This window comes from Callospermophilus lateralis, unplaced genomic scaffold (genome assembly GCF_048772815.1).
Source record: "Callospermophilus lateralis isolate mCalLat2 unplaced genomic scaffold, mCalLat2.hap1 Scaffold_43, whole genome shotgun sequence".
NCBI classification, from domain to species: domain Eukaryota; kingdom Metazoa; phylum Chordata; class Mammalia; order Rodentia; family Sciuridae; genus Callospermophilus; species Callospermophilus lateralis.
The window spans coordinates 12,817,497-12,841,262 of NW_027514380.1; the positions used below are offsets into that span (position 1 = coordinate 12,817,497).

The 23,766-nt window shown below is 50.7% G+C and overlaps 1 pseudogene; it reads left to right on the forward strand.

Moving 5' to 3' along the window:
* The first annotated feature begins 3,211 nt into the window (after window positions 1-3,211).
* LOC143389088 (myelin protein zero-like protein 1) lies at window positions 3,212-23,471 on the forward strand (annotated as a pseudogene).
* Window positions 23,472-23,766: the final 295 nt, after the last annotated feature.

The following is a 23,766-nucleotide window of genomic DNA, read 5'->3' on the forward strand; positions in this document are numbered from 1 at the left end:
CAGTTTGACGGTTTTTCCTCTCTTTTGGGCCGTATTTTGGGGTGAGGCATAACCCTGTTGCTGTCAGCCCAGGTGTCCTTCAGTCTCTTGTTCTGTCACTGCGGTGGTGTTTTGTATTGAGCTCTCTAACGTGCTGTGAACCACCATCAGGGAGCTCAGGGACATAGGTTGAAGGTGCAGCAGTGGTTCTCGGCTTGAGGAGTCTTTAAGTCCCTCGAGCCCTGGGAAGTGTGAAGTAGGAGTATGTGTCACCTATCAGACAAACCCCAGAGCACTCGACACGGATGGTAAGACAGACTGCTACAGCTTATTAGAAGTAAAATTGTCTGACTTTGTACCCAAAGTGTCTTATTTTCATCTGCTATGATGAGAAAATGTTCAGGTACTTGGTGCAGACTGTCAGGCTGCGCCACCAGCGACTCTGGCACTGATGTGTGGACTCTAGTCTTCCACGCAGCCCCACCTCACGTAACAGCGCCCCAGTCGGGGCCAGGATCCAGCCGCTGCGGCTGCACTGGAGGTGTTTGTCCCCACTGGGCTGTCAGGACCCAGGGGCTGAGGTTGAGTCCTAGCTTGTGTGGGAAGAATGAATGGCTGATTGAGGAAAGGGAATCAGTCACCAGAGAGAGCAAAGCAGATGTTGAGGGCCAGGAAGGAACACCAGGGCTTGCAGGGACCTTGATTATTGATTAGTCCATGACTGGCCCAATTCAGGACCTTTTGGACCTTAGGGCTAAGCTTTTCTGAGTTTTTATTCTCCTTAATTTTTTTTCATTTACTTTTCCCAAAACTCAGACAGATATTTGTTGAACACATTGTGAAAGTCCAGTGTTCATCCAGCAATAAGGGTGTACACACTGGTGAACGGGGACACCATCCCTGCATTCTGATGGCCACAGACATTGGTCCTTCATCAGAGTGTGAGCCAACAGGGGAGGACAGGATGTGGGGGGGCTCAGGGTGGGGGCTCAGGGCAGATGCTGGAGGAAGTCGCTTGGAGATTGGGCCTGTAGCATAATTTCAGACAGAGTGGAGTGGAGTGTGTTCCTGACAGTGAAAAGCTGGTTTATTAATGTGTAGGGCTCACGGGATGGAGTGTGTTTTTGTTGCCTCCCCTCACACCAGCCTGCCCTGGCCCAGGGAGCCATTCCTCCAGCTCTGTGTTCAGTGCATTCCTCACTCCGCTCTTTTAGTTTCTTTTAAGAGGCCACATCTGTGCTTGTTAGGAGATGTTGCAGTGTCAGACTGTCACGGCATAGCGAGAGAACAGAGACAGGCCAGAGTTGCTCAGTGGCTCAGGGAGATATCCTCACCATATCAAAGTGCTTCAAACAATTTTTCAAACAAAACCCTCTTTCAGTTTCAAGGAAGTACCAGGACCTGTTATAAAGATAAGGATGTTACAAACCCCCATGCTGCAGGTGGATGCTGCCATGAAGTGACCGGCCAGCTGGGCACCAGGCCAGCCTCGACTGCCCCAGTGATTTCTTCATGGCGATGCTGCTCAGTACATTTCCAGTGACTTCACGGTGTGACAGCTAGAATCACTCGGAGGAAGCTCGTCCTGGCGGGAAGCTGGGCGCCCCCGTTGCTTTTGTGTTACTTTAATAATTCAGAATGTTGAAATGGGCTGCCTTGGGAAATAGCCTCTTGGGTGAACTATTTCCAAATTTGCTTTTGTCTTTGTTATGATGGGCGTTGTTTTGTATTCTGTCTTTTCTTCATTCTTTTTTCTTTCTAAAATGTCTTGTGTCTCCATCTACCATGTAGGAACATCAAGCTCTGAATGTCAGTCGGTCATGGGAGGGATGACCCCGGCCAGCTGGCCCTGAGGACCTATTGACTGCTTCTCAGATGGCTTTGTAGGTGTCGTTGGTTGGCCTGGGTCCAGGCTTGAGTGGCACTGTAACTTTTGACTACATGCTGCCTTTTAGTGATGAGGTGCATGTTAGAAGCCCTGTTCTCTGGACAATGCTAAGGGAAGGGTCCTTTTGGTTCTGATTTTGTTCCTTCTATTTAAACTCTGGCATGACTCAGCAGACTTCTGCTCCTGAGAGAAGGCCCAGGGAGAAATCTGGCCCACCCACGTCACCACACAGGGGCTCCTACATACGGGGGCTTATGTGTAATGAGAACCTAGAGCTGACCGTCAATTCTCACTTCACTTCATTCCCTAGGCTGCTGGTTTTCCCAGAAGTCAGCAGGAAGCTTGCTTCTTCTCTCTGTGAGGTTCTGGGCCAAGGCTGGAATCATGTCACAGCCTTCTTGGCCACTGTGCCATAATTGCAAATCCTAGGCTTGAAAAAAATCTGTTCTTATTCAGACTGGGATTCCAGTCTTCAGTGACATGGAATGTAGACTAGAACAGTACTTTCTGTATATCGCAGTGTTCTTTATGTTTGCATTTTTCACCATTTTAATGAGCCCGTAAAACCTCCCTTTTATGGCTGTGAGGGGAGCTGCCTGAATCCACAATAATTTTACTATGTATTTCCATAATACTCTCAGTCACTTAAGAAGGTGGGGGTGGGGCTGGACAAAGTGCACCATTCTCAATTGTTTAAGAAACCGGTGAAATCGTGCCTTGCTTGAGCTGCATGGAATGCAGGCTGAGGGGGAAACCTGTGTGCAGTTTCTCTTTCCCACACAAGACAGCATCGCTAACAGATGCTGTTCACACTCACATTCACTTGGTCAGGGACTGATGCAGCGAGCTTGTCCAAAGTCCTTTGGATTCCAGGCTGGGGGTACAGCATGGTGGTGGAGTGCTTGCTAGCATGCATGAGGCCCTAGGTTCAATCCTGAGCACCACAAAGAGAGACAGGAAAAGGCATTTGGATTCTGCAGACAGTGAGGTGCATGGAAACCATGTGCACCTTGAAGCAAGCGTTCCCACTGAACCCTCCCTACCTGAGGCATTCTCTTCCTTGTCCCCCATAGTGTCACAGTGTCCCAGGGCTCCCAATCTCCCCATCCACAGCATCCTCTGTCCTGAGATACCTTAGTCAATGGTCACCTTCATCACAAGGTGACCAAAGTGGTTGCTAGAGCCCGAGTAAGATGGTGGGAGATGAGGTCTGAGAGGTTTGCGAGACTTGGCCACAGAATGCAAGGACTGAGCCCATCCCCACATGGGAACCATGGAGAGCTTGAGCAGAGACAGGATCTAACTTCTATCTCTCACATCATTTCTCTGGCTCTGTGGACTACCATGCCCAGTGGGTAAGACACCAGTGTGCCCAGTGAGTAAGGCCCTGCAGCAGTCTACAAGCAAGACCACGACTTGGTGGGGCAGGGAGCTTCGTGCTCTAGTCACTTGGTCTCAGTAGAGATCATCTGTTTTGCCCACAGCTTTGGAGGCCATGGTGAGCAGGAGTCAGATAAGAGTTCCAGCCCCTGGAAGGCTGGTTGCCATGTGCTGAGGGAGAAGAGGATGGGAAGGTACATTGAGGGGTGGGACTCAGGAGCTGAGTTTGAGGCAGCCAAGTGACGCTGGTAAGGGGCGAAGCGTGTGCTTGGCATGTGGAGCTGCTCGGAGTCTGAGCCTGGGTGAATGAGCAGAGGAGTATTGACTAGTGCTCAGGGAATGACAGGGACAGAAGAGGTCAGGGAGAGCAGGGAAGGAGCGGCAATAGGATAGGAATAGAATCAAGGGGGAGTGGGATCCAGAAGTAGGTCTGTAAGACGAACTGAGAACGAACCCCCTGATCTAACCACCTGGAGGTCGCGGAAGCCCCTGAGAAGGACAGCACCAGTGTAGTCACCAGTGTGGTCATGGAGGTGAAGGCTGAATATCCACATTCAGGAGAAAATGGGAGACTGGACACGGTGAACAAGGCACACAGTTCTTTTAAGATTTGTAAATAGAGGACGAAAGGGCCACAGCTGCAGGGTTGAGCTTTGCCCTTAAAACTGGGATTGAGCGTGAATGTGGCACTTAAATGGCTGGCAGTGGTGATTTCAAAGCCAAAGGAAAGATCAGGGGCAAGAGGGAGAATTGCCGGATGGGCGTCCTCGGGTGGCAGGGCAGAGGAGCTGCAGGTGTCTCTGCAAAGACCACCCGCTTGCCTGTGGCGGGAAAGCAGGACCTGTGGGCAGACGCTGTGGGGGCAGAGGTGGCTTGGGGGTGTGAGAAGTTCCCTTCCCGGTGTTCGGTTTCTCAGGGAAACAGGAAGTCAGTCAGTAGTAAGAAGGAGAAGCTGGCAGAGGTGGAGATTTGGAGGAAAGTGGGCTGGGAAGAGCTTTTCTGCATCCCAGATTGCCTCATGCCGAGAATGAAAACAGGAAAAGTACCCTCTGGCCTGCCTGGTGGCAGGGAATCTCAACTTGATGTTCTCTGGCCAGCACAGCCTGGCGAATCTTCATGTGGGTGTCACTGGCTTTTGTTGCAGTGAGACAGAACTGAATTATTGGGACAGGCAGAGAAATTTAGCTGCTTCTCCTGGTTCAATCAAGCTGCGTGAAATTTGCTTTTCCTTTTTATATTCTTGGCTTTCTTATTAGACTGGTTGGCAGCTGAGTCTGGCCAGCTGGATCCAGGCACTCTCCCTGGTCTGGCTGCAGTGATGGGTGGATTGGACATGTGGACAGACTGCTGGATGCATTAGGAGCTTTTCATAAGAGGCAGGGCTGTTGGGAGTGGCTGAAGCACACTTGGTATGCAGGAGTTGCAGGTTGTCCCCACAACAAGTGAGAAAGGCAGGGTCTCCTGGAGGTCAGCGACCGCCTGTGGAGGGTGAAGTCCACCCTGTGGCTGTGTGCTTTGGAGGCTGGGCAGGGAAGCAGTGCATACAGGAGGACTTGGGGAGCATGTGCTGGGTGGCTGGGGGACGGTGGGCTTTAGCTTCAGACCTGGCAGCAGGATCAGTGAACCAGGTGGCAGGGGCACTGGGAAGCCAGGAGGAGATGTCAAAAAGCCTGACTGTGAGGACTGGCGAGGATGCAGGCCCTGACACAGAGTCTAGAGCACTGGAACCTAGTTCCGACACTTGACTGTGCTCCAAACATTCCCCTACAACACAGCACCATCTGGCCCAGTTGTCAGCAATACCGAGCCAGAAAAACCTGGGTTTAGATGTGGCCATTGGGGTGACTGGCAGGGGTAGGCCCAGTCTTAGCCAGATCACCAGAAAAGGGAAGGTAAATACGGAAACCAGGAGCTGACTAATGGCCAGGGCTAATGGCCAGGGAAGCCAGAGCGCCCTGGGGAGGACAATGGTCAGCAGGGGATGAAGAAAATGTGCTCACTGGTTGGAGTCCCTTCCTCTTTCTGGAACTAGCCGATCGTCTAGATTTGGACTCAGTCCTGGCTCCAAGAGCTGCGTGTTCCCATTACCCAGAGTGATGGGATGGTTCAAATGAAAGGCACGAACTAGTAACCAGCTTTGGTGCAACTAGGTTGGGCCTAGAGTGCCTAAAGCCGGTTAGGCATATTGGATAGTATTTCTTCTCAAAATCATTAACTGTAAACGTGGCTGCTTGGCCTCGAGCCCACAGCTCTGCAGCCAGGCCATGATCTGGCTCAAGAATTCCTAGGAAACTTGTTTGTGGACTTTAAAGCCTGGCTTTCCTTGTAGGGTTCTCTGTGGAGACAACTAGTCAACAGGGCAGAGTGAGTCAGGGCTGCTAACTAGCCCCTTCCTGCATGAACTGGTTAACTGGCTCTCCTGGCTTCCTGCTTGGTTCTGAACTCCAGTGCCCAGGGCTGCTTTTCTGCCTACCCACAATAGCAAGGAACTTCTTTGGTTTGCTTCTGGTCTGAAAGAAGGGCTTGTTTTGAGGTTTGGACCACAAATAATAATCTATTTTTCCCTATAATAGTAATCCACCCTCTTTTAGCAGAAAAAAATCTGCTTGATGTAGTGTGGCTATCAGTTTATTTAACAGAATAGCCAAAAGTGCCCACTGTGTCCTTAGAATAAATATTCGGAAGATGGTTGGGAGGAATGGGGGAGTACCCTCTTCTCTCTGGCCAGAATCATCCTTAAGGCCTCAGTAAGATTCTGAAACTGACCATCAGTCCTGGCAACAGTATCGCTCCTTTTCTGCCTGTTACGTTTTAAGAATCATCAGAACACTGCACATATTCACTACCAACAGCTTGTTTTAAAATATCTCATTTTGAAGGGCTGGGTGAGTTTAAGCTAAGAATTTTAAAGAGCCTCAAGGAGCAGCCGAGCTCAGTGTGCCAGGGTGTGTTTTGCCCACCGAAGCTTTTCCATTAGCTGAGCCCAGGACATGGCAGCGAAAACATCCATTGCTGGCTGCATGAACACAGCTCTGTTCCCAGGATCTAAAATCAGAGGCCACTGCAGGAACTATTATGGATTGCTGCTAAAATGGGAAACTTCACTCAAAAAAACAGACTCAAACTAAGTGAAGGTTAGAAAGAAATGTATATGGCCCTAAAATTCTTAGCTTAAAAACATATACTTCAATGCTTTAAATGTAGGTGAAGAAAGTTCCTGGGTCAAATCTGAGAGCTGCTTAGAGGAGTAGGATGTGCCTCATTTTGCCACAGACAGGCCACCGGGGCAGCTGCTGGCTCTCACATGGCAGCGGAAGTGAACTTTGCCAGCTGGGAGGGGCCGTCTGAAAAGGCTACATTCTGGTTCCAGCTGTAGAGTGTCTGGCAAAGGTAGAAACAGGCCGAGAAAGGTCACCAGGGACTTGGGGGCAGTGAACCAGGGCCCAGCTGTAGAGATGTGTGTGGTACTGTGACAGTGGACACATGTCATCATACCCAAAGAGTACACACAGAGTGGCCCTCACGTGAGCTGTGGGCCTTAGTCAGCATTTCTGTGATGGGGTTGCTGACCAGCTGAGAACAACATGACTAATGGAAGCCGGTGGGGACATTTGTGAGAATTCTCCACTTCCCATTTAATCTGTAAACCTAAAACTGCTTTTAAAACGTCTGTTGTTTCTGAAAACATAAATGTTAGGTTTAGTAAAACTGATAAAACTTACACAGAGATGAAAAATTGTGCTCTATATGTGTAATAGGAATTGTAAAGCATTCTGCTGTCAAAAAATTTAAAAAAGAGAGTACCAAAAACAAAAAAACAAAAAAAAAACTTAAAAACTTAAGACCATCAGCAGTTACTCTGTAGGAAATCTTTAGAATATCCTGCCAGAAACTTATAGTTCTGTTTTGCTTTTTTTTTTTTTTAATCTTATTATTTTTTTGGTTGGAATCTTTTTTTTTTTTTTGGAACTGGCGGTCAAACCCAGGGTTTTGCGAATGCAAGGCAGACGCTTTGCCACTAAACTACATTCCAGCCCATTTTACTTTTTTAGTTTTAGTTTTGAGATAGGTTCCATGGGTGTATGGAGCTTGGTTGCCCTGCCCTGGCCTCCTGAGTCACTGGGCTTAGGGGAACGCACCACCCTGCTCTGCAGGGTGGTGTGACAGCAGTGAGTTCCTGTGTCTGCCGACCTCCTTGTGTCTTCTGTGTCATCTGGTGAGTGTGTGCGTGGTAGTCACACCAAGCCTCACTCCTGTGCTTTCCTTCTCTCCAGGGACAGCTGGTGTGTAGGCCTTGGAGGTGTACTCACCCAAAGAAATCTTTGTGGCAAACAGGACACAGGGGAAGCTGCCGTGCAACTTCAAGTCCACTAACGTGACTGGCTGGTTGACGTCCGTCTCCTGGAGCTACCAGCCCAAGGGGGATGACACCACAGTGTCGGTAGGAGTGCCCTCTGCCCCACCAGGCCTGCCGCAGGCTTCTGTCCTGCTGTCCTGTGAGGACAGTCCATTCTTCGACTGTCCTTTTCCAGAATGAGTGTGGTCCTGGTCTGCTGTAGGCTGCAGCCTCTACTCCAGGAGAACATGAGCAGCGTCTGTCCTGCTCCTGGCGCCTACTTCCCACGCCCCCTCCACCGTCAAGCCCTGTTGTGAAGTCCTCTTCCCTGCATTCCCTGAGCTGACTGCATTCCCTGGTTGTGGTGCGCCTGAAGAACACTTGCCTGGTTTCCATTTCAGCTGTTTTAGGCATTCGACTTGCTCCCCTCCCACCTCCTCCTGAGCCCACAATCTGACCGTGCAACAGGCATGTAGGGTCTTCAGGAAAGGTCCCAGCACGGCTTTTCTCTCACCTATGGATGCCTAGAGAGGCAGCTGAGGGCGGAACAGGCATGGCCTGGGTGGGGGTTTAATTAGAAACTGGGCGGGTGCAGGGTGGGTGCTTATTAGACCTGGGCTGGTGGTCTGTAAAGTGGAGGTGATGCCCCAACATGGGATGCTGGAGGAGGAAGGTCGTCAGGAGGCCCTGGGGAGCGGGCCCTCAAGGCACCACCCCCATGCACCTTGTGTTGCTATTGTCTTGTCGCATGTCCTTGGAACTTCGCCCCTACTTCAGCAGTGCTACACATTTTAGGTTGTGAGCACTTTGCAGGAACAGAGTCCATCGCCCATCCTTAAGTAAGAGCACCCGGAGAAACACCGTGGTTTGAACATTGCAAAGTCCACGTGCTGGGAATGTGACCCGTGTTCCTGCGTCAATGGAGTGAGAGGAGCTTGGGTGCCATCGCAAGGTGGAGCTCTCCATGGCCCTAGGGCTCCAGAGAAGAGGAAGATGGAAGATCTGGCACTGGTCCATCTCGCCGGGCAATGCCCCCAGCTGTGCCCTGATGTAGCAAGTAGTGCCCACACCTCCCCCTGGAGCTCGGATGGAAAGGCCGGCAGCAGTGACTGCCTGCTGGCTGTTGGGATTGCGGAAGTCTGTGATCTCGGGACTTAACTTCTTTTGTTGAGAATGTGTCCTCTGTCATTGCTGAAGGGACAGAGGATTGCCAGTCCCTTGTCTATAGATCATGAGCTGCTCAGGGTCTCCTCTGGGGAAACTTCAAGTACATACAAGATAGTCCTAGTGAGTGGAAGAAAAACACCATTCTGTCTGGCCAATTGGCTTAATTTTTGCATATGGTATTGCCAAAGCTATGACTTCTGTCCCCCAGGTGAAAGCTGTTGCCCTGTACTGGAACCTAAACCTAATTTTCAGATTCCAGGACTTAAAAGAGGAGGACCTCTGAATGGCCTGTGTGGGAGGTGGGGAAGGGTGAGGTAGAGTCAGGGTGTCAGATTCATTCAGCTTCCTCATGGGGCCATGTGGGTGTGCTTTTGGGTGGGACAGAGTGCAAAAGGCATGGCCTAGAGGTGTCTGCAAGGAGCCTCCCCTCAGGTAGCTATAAGGATGAGAGCAGACTCTATGTAGAGGTCTCAAGGACCAGGGACAGAGTCATTCAGCTGCTCTAGACAGGGTGGGGGGTGAAGCCATCAGCATCGCAGGAGGGAAGACTCCATGCATGTGTTCTCTCAACAGACTGCAGCCAACTTGTGAGGCCTTCCCTCTGCTATCCTCTGAACAGGGAGTTGTTCAGTCCACAGACAATAAAGCAGGCTGGCCACATTGCCATCCTGCCACTCAGGAGCTGCACAGGAGGATCATGAGTTCAAGGCCAGCTGCAGCAGTTTGGAGAGACCTATCTCAAAATAAAATAAAAAGGGCTGGGCATGCAGCATAGTGGTTGAATGCTCCTGAGTTCAACACACAGTGCTACAAAAGAGAGGAGAGGGAGGCAGAGGAGGAGAAAGGGGAAGGAACCACCGAGCAGTACCCCAGTGCTGGAATTATCCCTGTTGTGTGGGTTGAAGAAGACCTGCATAATACAAGGCGTAATGTTAAGAGCATTGCTGGAGCTGGTGAGGTGCTGCACACCTGTCATCCCAGCAGCTTGAGAGGCTGAAGCAGGAGGATCATGAGTTCAAATCCAGCCTCAGCAACTTAGCAAGACCTGTCTCAAACTATATTGAAGCCTGGACTAGAGCTCAGTGGTAGAGCAGCCCTGGGTTCAATTCTCAGTACCCCCCCACACACACACAAATAAGAATGTGCTGTTTCTGGTTCACATTTTTACCTAATCAATTTATACTCACAGTTAACTACAGAATGCAGTTACTGATTAAAGGATTCTTTATTTCTAAAATATTAGGATGCATTCAATCAGGGAGCAGGTAGCCCTTGTTAGGGCCCAGCACACCTCGGACAGCTCTCCTGGTCTGTGGACCTGTGTCCCCGCATCTGTTGCGGACAGCTCTCCTGGTCTGTTGACCTGGGTCCTCGTGTCTGACATGCACTTGCCTTTCCCTGCCTCTCCTTCCCCCTCGGCTCGTGCGCTCTCTGGAGCAGTCTGTGTGGAGCTCTGGCCCGCTCCCTTCCCATCTCATCCCTTCATGCTCTGTTTCCCTCCTCCTGAGCTCTAGCCTTGTGCCGTCCTTACCTCCAGACGCCCCAGCTGAATACAGTGAAAACAGGTGTTTTGAGAGGAGATAGACCTGTCTTACAACCTGCAGCTTGAACTTTTTAAATACTGGTTGAAAATGAGGCCTGGTTTTTCTTATGAATTTTCACTGTTTTATTCCTGTCTTTCTCTGGTTTGACCAAGGTCATCTTCATCAATTCAGTTCACAAACGTGATTCCTGCTGTGTGCTAAGGAGTGCAGAGAAGCACATCTCGTCCCCTGTCTTCTAAGGTCGCAGTTCAATACAGGACACCTGCCAAGAGAACCCACTGCAGAAGGAGGCCGTAGGCAGCATTGCAGAGCTGCTACCACTGCTGGCCCAGAAATGCCAGGCAAGGATAGAGATGCTGTGGGAAGGGAGGCAGACTTCTTGCTGGAAGGGCTTCTTTCCTGGGTTGAGAGTTTGTTTATTTCCTGGGAAAGAAGAGAGTGAAGGGCTTTGAGCAGGCAAGATATGACCATTCCTGAGAGGCATTCAGTAATGGAAGAGCATGAGCCTTGGCATTGAAGCTAGGCTTGAATTCCATCGGGAGGGCCTGTGACCTTGGGCAGGTCGCTGTGTTTCTGCTGGTAAAGTTCCAGGGTGGCCATGAGAGTGTCAGTCGAGGAGGTGCGCATTCGTCCTGTTTCTGCATGTCTGGGAGAAGAGCACAATGCCTTGTTCTGGAGTTTCTTGGTAAGGTGACTGGCTTTGGAAGACCGACGCTATTCCCCTCTGGAAGGAGGACACATTTGCCTAATGCCTAGTGTAGTGAAGACGCTGTGACTTTGGGGTGAGAGCTGGGCTTGCCTTCTGCCCACTATTGAAGATTTGGACTTGAGGTTGGGTGTGGTGGGGCACACCTGTAGTCCCAGCTGCTGGGGAGGCTAGGGAGGGGATCACTTGGCAAGTTCAGGACAAGCCTGGACCGCAGCAAGACCCTGTCTCAGACAACAGACAGAGATCTGGGCTCTGTCTTGGGTTTCTCGGCAGTGATGCAGGGTCTGCATGTGCAGCATCTGCCCAGGCCCCTCTAGGCCATCCCTGGGGTCTTGGAGGCAAGGGGAGCAGGTCAAAGCTTCCTGCTGCATCCTACGTAATAAGGCTCATCTCCGAGTCTTCTTCATGGAAGGAAGGCTTCGCTGGAACTTCCCTCTCACGCCCCACCAGGAAATTTGTTAGTTTGCAAGTAGGTTAAAACCTCAGACCCTTCACAGTTTCTGATGAGTTTTTGAGTCAGCTTAAATGCAGGGTATATATTGGATAAATAGCAATACTAACAGTTAATTTATTTCTGCTTATTGGCGATCATTTAGCCATTTTATATTTATTTTTATTTTTTTTAGTTGTAGATGGGTACCATACCTTTAGTTATTTACTTATTTATTTTTAGGTGGTGCTGTGGATCGAACCCAGGATCTCACACCTGCAGGGCAAGTGCTCTCCCACTGAGCCCGAGCCCCAACCCTCATTTAGCCTAGAAGGTAGATTAGCCTCCACTCAGATGAGCATGACTCAGGTGTTGCTATGGAAATGTGGAGACAGGACAGGGAACAGCAGATTTGGCAGCAGGCTGGGAGTCACCTGGGAAGAAGGCAGGGATCAAGGACCACTCCAAGACTGGTGGGTCGAGTGAGTCTTTCCTGTCTGAGCCCATTTTGTGCTGGATAACGTGTAAGGAACTAAGCTTATTTCCTATAGATGGAGGCTGGGCAGACCAAGATCAAGGGCCCAGCACCTGGCAAGGGCCTTCTTGCCGTCCAGCTCCATGGCAGAGGGCCGAGGGGCAGGAGCACGTGCTCTTTTGGTTGGACCCCTTATCATGTCATGGGCCTGTTCCGTGGGTGGAGCCCACACTTCCCACGGCCTCTTGCTAGCTCCCTTCTGACACTTGCAGGGGGAATGAAGGCTCAGCACGAGTTCAGACAGCAGCCTGTCGAGATGAGATGAGTAGGCAGAAGTTTACAGCAGGTGACAAGCTCGGAGGGCAGGGTAGCCACCCGTGAAGTGGTGGGCCATCAGGTGAGAAGTCTGAAGCACAGGGACACTGTTGATGCCAGGCCAGGACATGGGCACTCACAGAATAGAGGTGGTTATGAGGTCAGGAGGTGGGTAGGGTTATCTACCAAGTCACTGTCCCCAGTACCACGTCACTTGTCCAGGAGGAATGAGAGCACAGGCCCCCAGCACAACTGCATGGCTTAGATCTGAGCACTAAGACGGTCCCCTTCCCATGGTGATGGGTCTGAAGGTCTTTGAAAAAGTTCACTGCTAAAAGCAGGTCTGAGGAGAGCATGAGGACACTGGAGGATGGGGCTGGAGCTCAGCCTCCAGAGGCAGGCACCTCTGGCTTGGGTTCCACGTCTGAGACCTGTTGTGGGCATGGCATTTCTTCCATGTGGAGTCTTATGTGTGGTGAAGGGGCTCAAACCAGGGCCTCATGCAAGCCAGGCAAGCACTACTGCCGAGCCTCACCGTGGTCCATCCAGGCTCCAGGGGTTCTGCCACTGAGTGTGGCTCACTGTGCTCTTGCTCCAAATTCAGTTCTTCCACTACTCCCAAAGACAAGTGTACCTGGGCAACTGACCCCCGTTTAAGGACAGAATCAGCTGGGCTGGAGACCTGGACAAGAAAGATGCATTCATCAACATAGAAAACATGCAGTTCATTCACAATGGCACCTACATCTGTGACGTCAAGAACCCTCCGGACATCATTGTCCAGCCTGGGCACATCAGGCTGTACATGGTGGAGAAAGGTACTTGGCTCTTCAGCGTCTCCACGGTGGTGGCCGTCCTCTATCCCTGGTTCCACTGGGAACAAGAGTGACCTGTCGGTTGTGTTTTGAGGGAGCGCTTTAGCCAGACAGCTGTGCTGCCTGTGTCTGTGGACCTGTGGCCCACCCCCCAGCCCTGGCTGCTGGGAACTGCCCGTTGTCCGGCTGTGTCACTGATTCCCCCATCAGGAGCCTGTGGACCTGATCCTAGGGATATTGGCTTTTCAGTGTTGATTGTACAGAACCTGAATTGATAGTGGCTAGTTGTAGAGGACATTGGGAAAGAAGAAAATTAATGCTGTTTTGATGTCTTTTAGGAAAAAAAATTTGACATTTCTAAAAGCAGTACAAATATCCCCCCCCCCCTTTTTTGGAGAATAAGCAGGAAATTCATGTCTACTTTGAGTAGAATGATAAAGGATAAAGTCCACCTCTCAGTCTTGCTTTGGTTTTAGGACCAGGGATCAGAAGTGCTCAGTTCTGTAGTTGGTTCTTTATAGCCAACGTTTGCGTGTCCTCAGTTGGGTACCGGTGTCTGGCTAGGTGACAGCTGAGTGGATGGGGAAGGTGGTGCCTGGCTTGTGGGCCGGGTCCATCTGTGTAGGGAGCTGCCTTCCTCCCTGCAGAGTCCTCACCGCTATCGTCTTCTCTCTCCAGAGAGTCTGCCGCTGTTCCCGGCCTGGGTGGTGGTGGGCATAGTCACTGCTGTGGTTGTGGGTCAGCATGATCCTGGCCGTCCGGTACCGAAGGAGGAACTCTAAGCGGGATTACACTGGGTAAGAGACTCTGAATCGGGAGGTGGAGAGACAAGGCAGGGTTTGCATGTGTGTGGAGAGAGCTTGTGAAGAGTGACCTGCATTGCCTCTGCACCCTAACTAGCCTTCTCCAGTCAGTGCCTCTCCCGGCTGTGGACAGGAGGCTGGCCCCTGCTCTGCAGGTTCCTTTTGGACAGGGTAGGCTGCACTGTTTGGGATGGTCCACTCTGCATTTGGGATTCTGAAGCTGCAGACTTCACTTGCCCTACCTGAGTTAATTTCTTAGCATTAACCTAATGAGAGTCTTCTTTCTCATTGGGTCGATACAAAACTCTGGTCAGGAAGTCCTAACGGTCCTAGCCTGGTGTGATGATGTGGGGCTCCTCCTTTTAGTAATTTCCCTCCCTACCCCAAACTGGGGCAGTAAGATTTGACAATAAAATCTACCAGCAAGGGCTGGGGATGTGGCTCAGTGGTAGCATGCTCGCCTAGCATGCATGAGGCACTGGGTTTGATTCTCTGTACCACATGAAAATAAAATAAGGATTATTTTTAATAAGGACACAAGTCCACCTAAAAACTAAAAAATAAATATATTTTTTTAAAAATCTACCAGCAAGGAAAAAAAGTTTCTGTTTGTGACTTCTCACAAGACACCTTTGAGCATGGTGTGTCTGATTGCAGGACCTTGCCTTTCCTGCCTGGGCTGGAGAGCTAACCCACATAAGCTACTTCGAGCTCGCGTGGGGACTGGGGCCGTGTCATAGGCACAGTGCTGCAGGTGCGGGATGTCCTACAGGGTTGGCCGAGCACTGAGTGCTGTGCGCTCTCTTGCTGGTTGACAGTGGATCCTCGTCTGCGGACTACTGGCATGGAGCTTAGGAGTGCTGCGAGTGGACGGGCTTGAGTGCTCCGGTTTGGGCGTGGCCCGCATGGAATGCTTCTCTGGGGCTGGCGTGGTTAGCTTGCATGGCGAGAGTTTTCCTGAGCAGGCAGAGGGTTGGTCTCAGCACAGGACTAATCCAGGTGATGGCGTGCCAGCTCTTGCCTTGGGGCTAATAAAGGCAGAGCGATGTTCTTTAGGACCCTGCATTGCATCACAAGTGCTGCTCTTCTCACTCTGTTTTTTTCCCTCCCCTGCCTCCCTCCCTTGGTGTGCTGGTCAGCTGCCTCTCTCCCACTCCTAAGGAGAGCTGACGTAGAAGACTAGAAGACGCTTGGGACTGTGGCAGCCTGGGCTCCTCCTCTCCAGTAGACACGTGGTAACTAATCACACTGCCTGTCGCTGTTCACCTTCCGAGTCCGTTCAGATGTCTCCGTGTGGCCACTAACAAGCTTGCTCTGCTAACCAGCAGTCCTCGAGGTCTATCCACAAGTATGTCAGGCAGCTGTGCACAATGTCCAGATAAAGTTGGTTCCTGTGGCTATGTGTGCTCTCATGGGAAATGCGCGCACGTGTGTGTGTCTGTGAGTGTGTGTGTGCGTGCACGCTTGTGTGCATGGGCACATCTTTGTTTTCTTTCTTCATAGATGAGTTTTATCATCGGTCACTGAGCCTTCTTCATGTCAGGGTAATTAAACGACCTTGGCTCAGCCAGGCATCCTCCCGTCCCAATGGATGCAGTGTCTGTGGTGTGCCTCAGTCTGAGCACTGACACTTTAAACGTGCTCCTCCCTGAACTCCAAAGTTTTCAGAACACTGCCCTAAAGGATTTAAGCTGTGGGCTGGGTTGTGGCTCAGTGGCAGCACGCTCGCCTAGCATGCCCAAGGCACTGGGTTCGATCCTCAGCACCACATAAATGTAAAGTATTGTGTCCACCTAAAACTTAAGAATGAATATTTTTTTAAAAAAGGACTTAAGCTGTGCTGATGACACATCCCTTAGGGACCACTGATGACCCCTTCCAGGAGCTCCCATCCCCTCTCTCAGTAGCCTTACTGCTGAAGCCCTCTCACCAGGAGAGTTCTCCTGCTAAGTGGCACTCCACACTTCCCACCCTCATGACTTCCTGGGTGTTCTCTTTGTCTGCTGTTTGTCTTTTTCTGTTGCTTTTGGTGTGGTTGTATTACCAGTGGTGAAACAGAATATGGGGAACCAGAGGATGGGGGAAGAAAAGCCAAGACTCATTCTGGATGTAGTTTTTAAATACATTCAGAAGACGTTTGCTTTTGATGATAGCAAAAGCAGATTGCATTAAGGTATAAGCTCACTCCTTTGGACCTCTGTCCCAAAATAGGGTTTAAAAGGCAGCCCAGGCAGTGTTGTGATCAGAACCCCCTGTTTTCATTTGAAACGGGGCTGAAGGGGTGGTGCCACACTGATTTCTGCAATAGATCCACCACTTAAGAGAACGAGTATCAGGTGGAAAACCATCTTCAAGGCGGATGACCCTCGGGTGCCCACTGTCTACTGTCTGTTCACGTATCTGCACTGCAACTGGCCTCACTCACTGTTCTGTGTTTGTTTTCATTCATTTTAATTTTTAATTTTCTTTTTACATTTGTTCTCCAAATTGCCATTACATCAGGTGCAACACATCAGAGAGTTTGTCTCCGGTTAAGCAGGCTCCACGGAAGTCCTCCTCCAACACAGAGGGTCTGGTAAAGAGTCTGCTTTCCAGATCCCACCAGGTAATGGCCGATGGCAGTCCTGCCCCAGCACCGAGCTCCAAACTTTGGTCTCTGTCCCTTCTGGGTTCAGGAAGGAAGCAGAGCTGAGAGAGAGAGAGAAAGAGAGAGAGAGAGAGCGCGAGCAAGCATGAGCATGCTCAAGGTCCACTCTCGAGAGACCACAGCCTCTGTGTGTGGAGGACACTGCCCTGCTGAGGTTTCCACCCAACCACACTAACACATTATTTGCTCAGAATGTGACTCCTGTGGCCCAGGTAGAATTAAGAAATGGCTTTCTCAGCTGAGAGAGTCTTCAGTGAATTGCCCAAGGAAAATCGAGCAAATTGTGTTCTGAACTGAAGTCCTCTAAAAGAAACTCACAGGAAAATCCATCTTCCTGGGGTTGTGTAAAACAAAAATGATTTTTCATGGATTCTGTAGAAAGACATGGGAGGCTTTATCTGGATGATGGGCAGGCTCAGTTCCCACCTACTACAGAGATGCAGGAGAAGTGACTTCAGTTGGAATCTGGCACAGAGTGGCCTTGTGGCATTGTGGGCAGCACCATCTGGCCATGCTGTGCCCTTGCCAGGCAGCTGCCTGGGTGCCTGAGACCACGTGGTGCTTCAGGGCGCAGAGCCAGCTGAGCTGGGCTGCTACCTGGCCCACAGAGGTACTAGTGGGACAGAGGCTTAGAGGAAGTAAAGATGGTAGCTGTGCTTGAGAGACCCTGTGGGTGAGGCCTGCACCTTGCTCCCTGGCATGCTCCGTGGTGAGGAGACCTGGTGCTCTGCTGCCAGGTGACTGGGATGGGGTCAAACCTGGGGTGTGAGGCAGCATAGACTCCTGTTCTCCCTCTACCTCCCTCTCTGTGTCTGGTGCCTCAGTCTCCTATTTGGACTGAGAGTGGTTCTGGGTGTGGCTCTCCTGCTGAAAGCATGTTAGGAAGGAAGAGAAGAAACAGGGCTTTAAGACATTTGGGAGTAGCTTGTACATCTCTGTGATCCAGGAGAAATGACAGAGCCCAGGCCCTGTGGCCACCAGCTGGCAGCCCTGCAGGGTGCTGCTGCAGTGCAGGAGGGGAGTGGTTTGGGGAGGTAGGTGCAGTGTGAGGTGGCCACAAAGTACCAGAAACAGACATTCCAGAAAAGGAAAAGGAATATAGCACTCTCTAGAAGAATACAACAAACCCTCATAGCCAACACTGTACAATTCTCCATTTCTGGCACCCATCAAAACTTACTAGGCATACAAAGAGGAGAAGAAGACTCATAACCAGGAGGAGCTGACTGAGAGGCCGTTGGTGAATTGCCAGGGGCAAAGGTTCATAAACAGGGAACTTCAGACAGGTGTTGTAAATCCCATAGACACAAGGATATAAAGAAAACCCTGAACATAATGAGGGGAAATGTAGATCTGCAAAACAGAATCAAAGGGAACTTAGAACTGAACAGGCATGGGGTGCCATAAAAGACCCATCAGATACCATAGAAGAAAAGGTCAGTGAAGTGGAGGACAGAAGTAGGAACATCCAAAATGAAGTATGGCAAGAAAGACTTGCCCGTGTCTGTTTCTGAGCCGTGTTTGGCTGTGGGTAACTGAACCCAAATCAAGAGGGGTCTCTTGTGAAGAAGTAAGTCAACTCACCACACTGATGGTTACCTTACATATGATGCTCAGAGCACTCGAATTAAAAGATAGAGGGTTGGGTTGAGGCCCAGGGGCAGCATGTGTGTAGCTCGTGGGCCATGAGTTCAATCCCCAGCGCCCCCCCCCCAAAAAAAAAATAAGTGAAATAGCGATGGTCAGGTTGGGTAGAAGTCACTTTTGTCAGCAGAGTGGGTGGCTCATACCTGGAATCCCAGGCACTCAGGAGGGTGGGGAAGGAGGATGGCAAGTTTGAGGCCAGCCTGGGTGCCTTCTTAGAGAGATACTGCCTCAAAATAAAAAATAAAGATTAAAAAAGAGGGCTGGGGTGCAGCTCAGACACAGTGATGTGGGTTCAGTCTCTTATCCCTGGGGAGGAAAGCAGAGGACCATCCTTATTTGGGTGTCTTCCAGGTCCTGTTTGTACCCTTTCTGTTAGACTTACTAAGGGTAAATGACTTGGGTGTTCAATCCGCGTGTCCTTGGCCTGTGGTGAGAGACAGAGGTGGCCCTCTTACTTCTGCAAGTGTTCCCTCGTGAAGTGTGCTGTGCTGTCCGGCTTCAGTGTCACACTAACTGCCTTGGAGGACACTGTCCCGGGTCAGAAAATTTGCCTCAGATACTCCACGGCATTCTAAGCCCTCGGTGTGTAAGCGAGTGACCCTGCTTGCTGTGTCAGTGTCACCACGGTGCTGCTTTGCACGATCAGGGATGCTTCCTTTGCAGAGAGCCCAGGCCCTGTCCAGCGTAGCTCTCAGCAGAGGCCACAGGAGATGCACCATCTTCAGTTTGAGCTGATGTGTTATCTGACTGTGTCTGCTGTGTCCTTTTTCATCACTTCCATGGGCATCTGAGTGCCTACACAAGCCATGCGGCTAGCTGCCACAGAACCAAGGCAGAGATCAGCACCCAGCACTGCTCTCAGGAGACTCCCGGGGTGTTCAGAGAACCTCAGGCTCTTCCACCAGGTAGAAAAAAGTGTTTGCAGATATTCTGGCAGACAACCTTGGGGAGATTTTCACATCTAGATAAGGCCTGCGTAGTGCTGTAGGGGTTAGTCGTGTGTTCCAGACCCGGGACACCCTGGGGACTAGCTAATGGTGTTAGCTTGGAGAGACTTTTTAACATGGGCTTCCCTTCTCTTGTCTCTGAGGTGTGGTTCATCTGTTCCCTACTTCTAACCCTAGGCCTGTGTGATGTGCACATGGGTCTGTGATAGTCAGAGCTCAGAGTGGGGACATGGCAGGAATGCTTACAGACTCTCCCTTGAGTTCATCCCAAGGGTTCTCTCATCTTCCTGCGTTTCCATGTGTAGGCACCACCTGAGAACTGAACAGTGTCAGCGGTCACTCTGTGGATGAGTAAGTAGCTCTCTGCTATTTCACCATAAGAAGAAAAGGATAATAGCTCCCCACAAAGGGAACTTTAAAAGGAGCACCCTAATTTCCAGGCGTGCACCCTTGGTCACCACCGTGACAATTGAAGAAGACTGATTAACAGAAGCCCCCCAGCAAACATGTCCTCGATCCCATTGTCCAAGAATCAGGCACACGCTGTTACGTCTTCCAGTCACCTGCAAGGGAACAGGAATTTTGACTGGCTTAGATGTCACCCTGCTTCACTTTGAGGGGCAGAGGAGGCAAAGGGAGGGTGAACAGCAGAGCCAGAAGCCCTCCCCAGCACAAGGCCTGTGGTCAGGACGTGAGGGTGGGAGTGGGGGCAGCACAGGGAGAAAATGAGCCAGAAATCTCTTATAAAGCATAGTTTAAAATAATTTTTGTCTAATTATTTGATGAGAATTGGTTTCCTAGTTCTTTTCCTGGACATGGTTTTGCAAAAGGCATTAATTTTGGAGAAAGGTGGTTGGGATATTTAAGAGTTTGCTGGCTCTAATACGCAGACACCGAGATGCATAAGATTGCTGTGTGCATTCCCTCCTTGCCTCATGGCAGCTGATACGCTGCATTCTTTGTGACCCCTGTAGAAACTGAGCTGTGTCCAAGGCGCTGAGCCGAGGGTAGTCGTCAGTGGCAGAGCTGGTATCAGCCCGTCCGCCAGGTCCTGAGAAGGGTGCTCCTCCCGTCCTGCTCCAGTTCCGAATTGATGGTCAATATTGGTTCCATTTGCCTCAGAGAGCCACTGTAATTAGGTGCTACCATTTACCTGGCTCTTCAAACACTGGAGTGAGTACTGAGAGTGTTTTGTCAATAGCAGTGAGCATGTGCTCAAAGAGACCATGGCGCAGTTACCCCTTCCAGGTGGGAAGACGCTGCCCGGCTAGCCGAGGTGCATGCTCAGGCACCCGTGTGTTTGCAGACAGGTCTCTTTGTTCTTCCAGAACCCTCTTTTCCTGGCCCACCTTCCAGTATGTTTTTACTTGGGAATAAATTTGATACAAGTAGAATTCAGAGGTACATTTCTCTCCAGTTATCACTAAAAGGATCGATCTACGTTGGGCCATTTGTTTCTGGAAACATTTTCAGTACTTAAGGCCCTTTGTGAGTCAATATTTGAGGGAAAATATCGAAACAAAGCACATGGAGAGTGTGGGGGGAGGAGTGTCTGCGTGTGGGCCCTCGGTGGCAGCCCTGGGTATGGCCCCTTGGTGGCGGCCCTGGGTGTGGCCTCTCGGTGGCAGGGGCTTGCCTGGGAAGCCCCAATGCCAAAAGAAGAGATTTACTGCAAAAATAGGTAGGCTGGTGTGGTCTTGTGATTGTCCTTCTTATCATTTCTGCGTACACAAGTGACTGTCTCCGCAATGGCAGGGTCATCTCCAAATTGATCTTGTTTCATGGTGTCCTCTGCAGTCCTGAGTAGTCTCATTGGCCCTCAAAATCCAGGTCCATGGGGACCCCGTGTACCCTCAGCTTCTCAGCACCCTCTCGAGCAGACTTCCCTGAGCTCAGGGCACCTCCTCCCTTCCTCTGGACCCACCTCTGCCAAGGCCTCAACTGAAAAGTCCCTGACCTGAGTCACTCTGTCACATCCCAGGGGGAGAGGGAGTGACCTCAGACAGCTGAGCAGCATCCTGGGTGGGAGTGGGGCCTTCTCTCTAGGAGGGACTTCCTGACCTCTGAAGCTTGCTGGCGGGTGCAGGTGCACTCTGTGCTGCCTCTGTTCCTGGCTCCTCTGCATTTCCCACTCACATGGTTTCTCAGTTACCTCCTGTGTTAGAGCTGCCGTGTGTTTGGCTCAGGCTCTCCTGTTGATGGGGCAAGCCAGTTTACTTGTGCACCTGCAGTTGGCTGGAGGGATGACCAGCTGGGCAGCCATAGTGTGGTCTTACAGTTTGACAGTTGGGCCATGTGTCCCATGTCACCAGCAGGCTGGCCTGGGCTTGTTCGCAGAATGTTGGATGTGGGTCCCAAGACCAGTACAGGAGTAGAAGCTACGAGACCTGTGGAGGTCTAGGTGTGACAATGGTGATGTCCCTCGGGCCTTATTCTGTGGGTCAGAGCAGGTCAGGAGACTGGCCCTGATTCTAGCAGTAGAGGGGTAGATCCTGCTCAGTGGACGGCGCTGACTGCACTGCGGAGATGCTGCTGCACCCTGCAGACCCCTCCCCGTGGTGGTCATGGGCAGGGCTCTGTTATCAGCTGTGGGAATGCTGTCCTCTGAGCATCTTCTGCATCTTTGTGGATCAGCCTTTGGTTTTCCTGCAGCTTTGGGATGCAGGTAGGAGGTCTCTGTGATTCAGTGTGGATGGTGTGGTCTGTTGATCTTACGCATGAGGGGCCTCAGTGAGAGCACCCCCACGCGGATGCCTGCACCTGGGCTTTGACCCCCCGGTTACCCCACCAGTTACTTCAGCCTGATTCAAATTGTGTTCATATAATAAGATGCCCGGGTAATGGCAGCTCGATAATAACTGGTGTATGTTTAGTTGGCCTGTCAGACAGACCTGGGTTGCCTAAGGACCTCATTCAGCCTGTGGATTCAGGTGTAGATACCGTTCTTAGGGCCGTGTTAGAGATGAAAAAACTGATGCGTGAGCCTCTCCTGTGCTGGAGCCACATGTGGTACTGGGGGACTGTCCTGTGAATCACATGGGTACTGCTACATTACAAGCTCGCAGCCTGTACCTTGGGCCTGGCCCTCCTGGGGAAGTCAGAGCTTGAACCACCCAAGACCGCAGAACACACACGAAGTTCCACATTGTCAGGGTTCCTTCCTGGGATGATATTGTGTTGTTATTGCTGCTGGAGAAGTCAGACGTGTGGCCAGCTGGCCAGGGGAACCTCAGCCTTTGCCCAGGGCTTGCTTCCCCTGGAGGCAGGCACCCGCTGTCCGGCTGATGCTCCTTGTGTGCCCTGGGCTGGGCCCCGACTTGAGCAGCTGCTTTACTGCCGAGAAGAGACCTGTGCTTTAGTCCATCAAGGATTTTTCTTTATATTTCAATGGATTGTGATTCTTTGGTTTTTTCTTTTCATATTTTAAACCAGGAAGAATAGTTTTCTGATATTAGAAGTCAAAGAAGGGGCTAGGGGTGTTGACCAGCGGTAGAGCACTTGCTTTTCTTGAAGAATAACCTGGGTTTGACCCCCAGCACCTAAAGATTGAAAAAGGAAATAAAAGAAACAGTATTTGGAGTCTTGAGGATCACTGTGCCATCAGTAGTTATACTGAAGATAGTGGGCACAGTGGTGCACACTGTGATCCCAGCAACTTGGGAGGCTGAGGCAAGAGGATCCCAAGTTTGAGGCCAGCCTCAATCAATCTATCTAACAAGCTGAGCAACCTAGCAACCTGTCTCAAAAGAAAGAATAAACAGAAAAAAATTGGGGATATAGCTCAGGGGTAAAGCACTCTTGGGTTCAATCCCTAGTACCATACACAAAAAATAAATAAATAAATAAAAGTACCTGTTTATCTAAAATGACCAGTTCAAATTGATGGTATCTTTGAGTGGAACCGAGTGTGTTTTCCATAGTTTTCACAGGTCTCAGGTTGACACACGTGCCATCTGGTCCTGAAGACTGATTGCTATTGCTAAAGTTGCAGAGTTCTGTGGGACTAAAGCAAGGGATATTCCTGAGGAGGAGTGTTATGTTGTTACATAAGCTTCCAAACATACGAGAGAAGTGTAACAAAGTGCCTGTGCTGGCTTTAGAGTCACCACCTGTGCCTAGCCTTGGTGGACAGGGGTCCAGGAGGTCCTGCAGGGGAAGTCTTCTTGCAGACACAGAGACGAGGGAGGTCTGTGCCTTAGAACCAGAGCCACAAACCCGACCGTGGTTGAGACATGTGTCCCGCAGGCACATGGTCGCCCAAGACCTCTAATTCTGCTTCTCTTCGAGGGCCCAGTCATATACGCGCAGTTAGACCACTCCAGCGGCCATCACAGTGACAAGATCAACAAGTCGGAATCCATGGTGTATGCGAACATCCGGAAAAATTAAGACCCAGAGCATCCTGGACAAGAAACAAACCCAAACTGGACTCTTGTGCAGAAAATGTAACCCATAACCACGTGTGGCCTTGGGGACCCAGGCAAGGACACATACATGTGTAGACCCAGAGGGAGGAAAGGATGTGGATGTCATGTATATTCTATTTAATCTTTCTGCTGTTGGGCCAGCGTTGCATGTCGAGAAGATGGTGTGAGGGTGTGAATCTGCCTATGTATAAACATCTTGTTGTTTTTGTACATGCTTTGGGGGTCATTAAGAGTTGGGACATTTCAGAAACATTCCT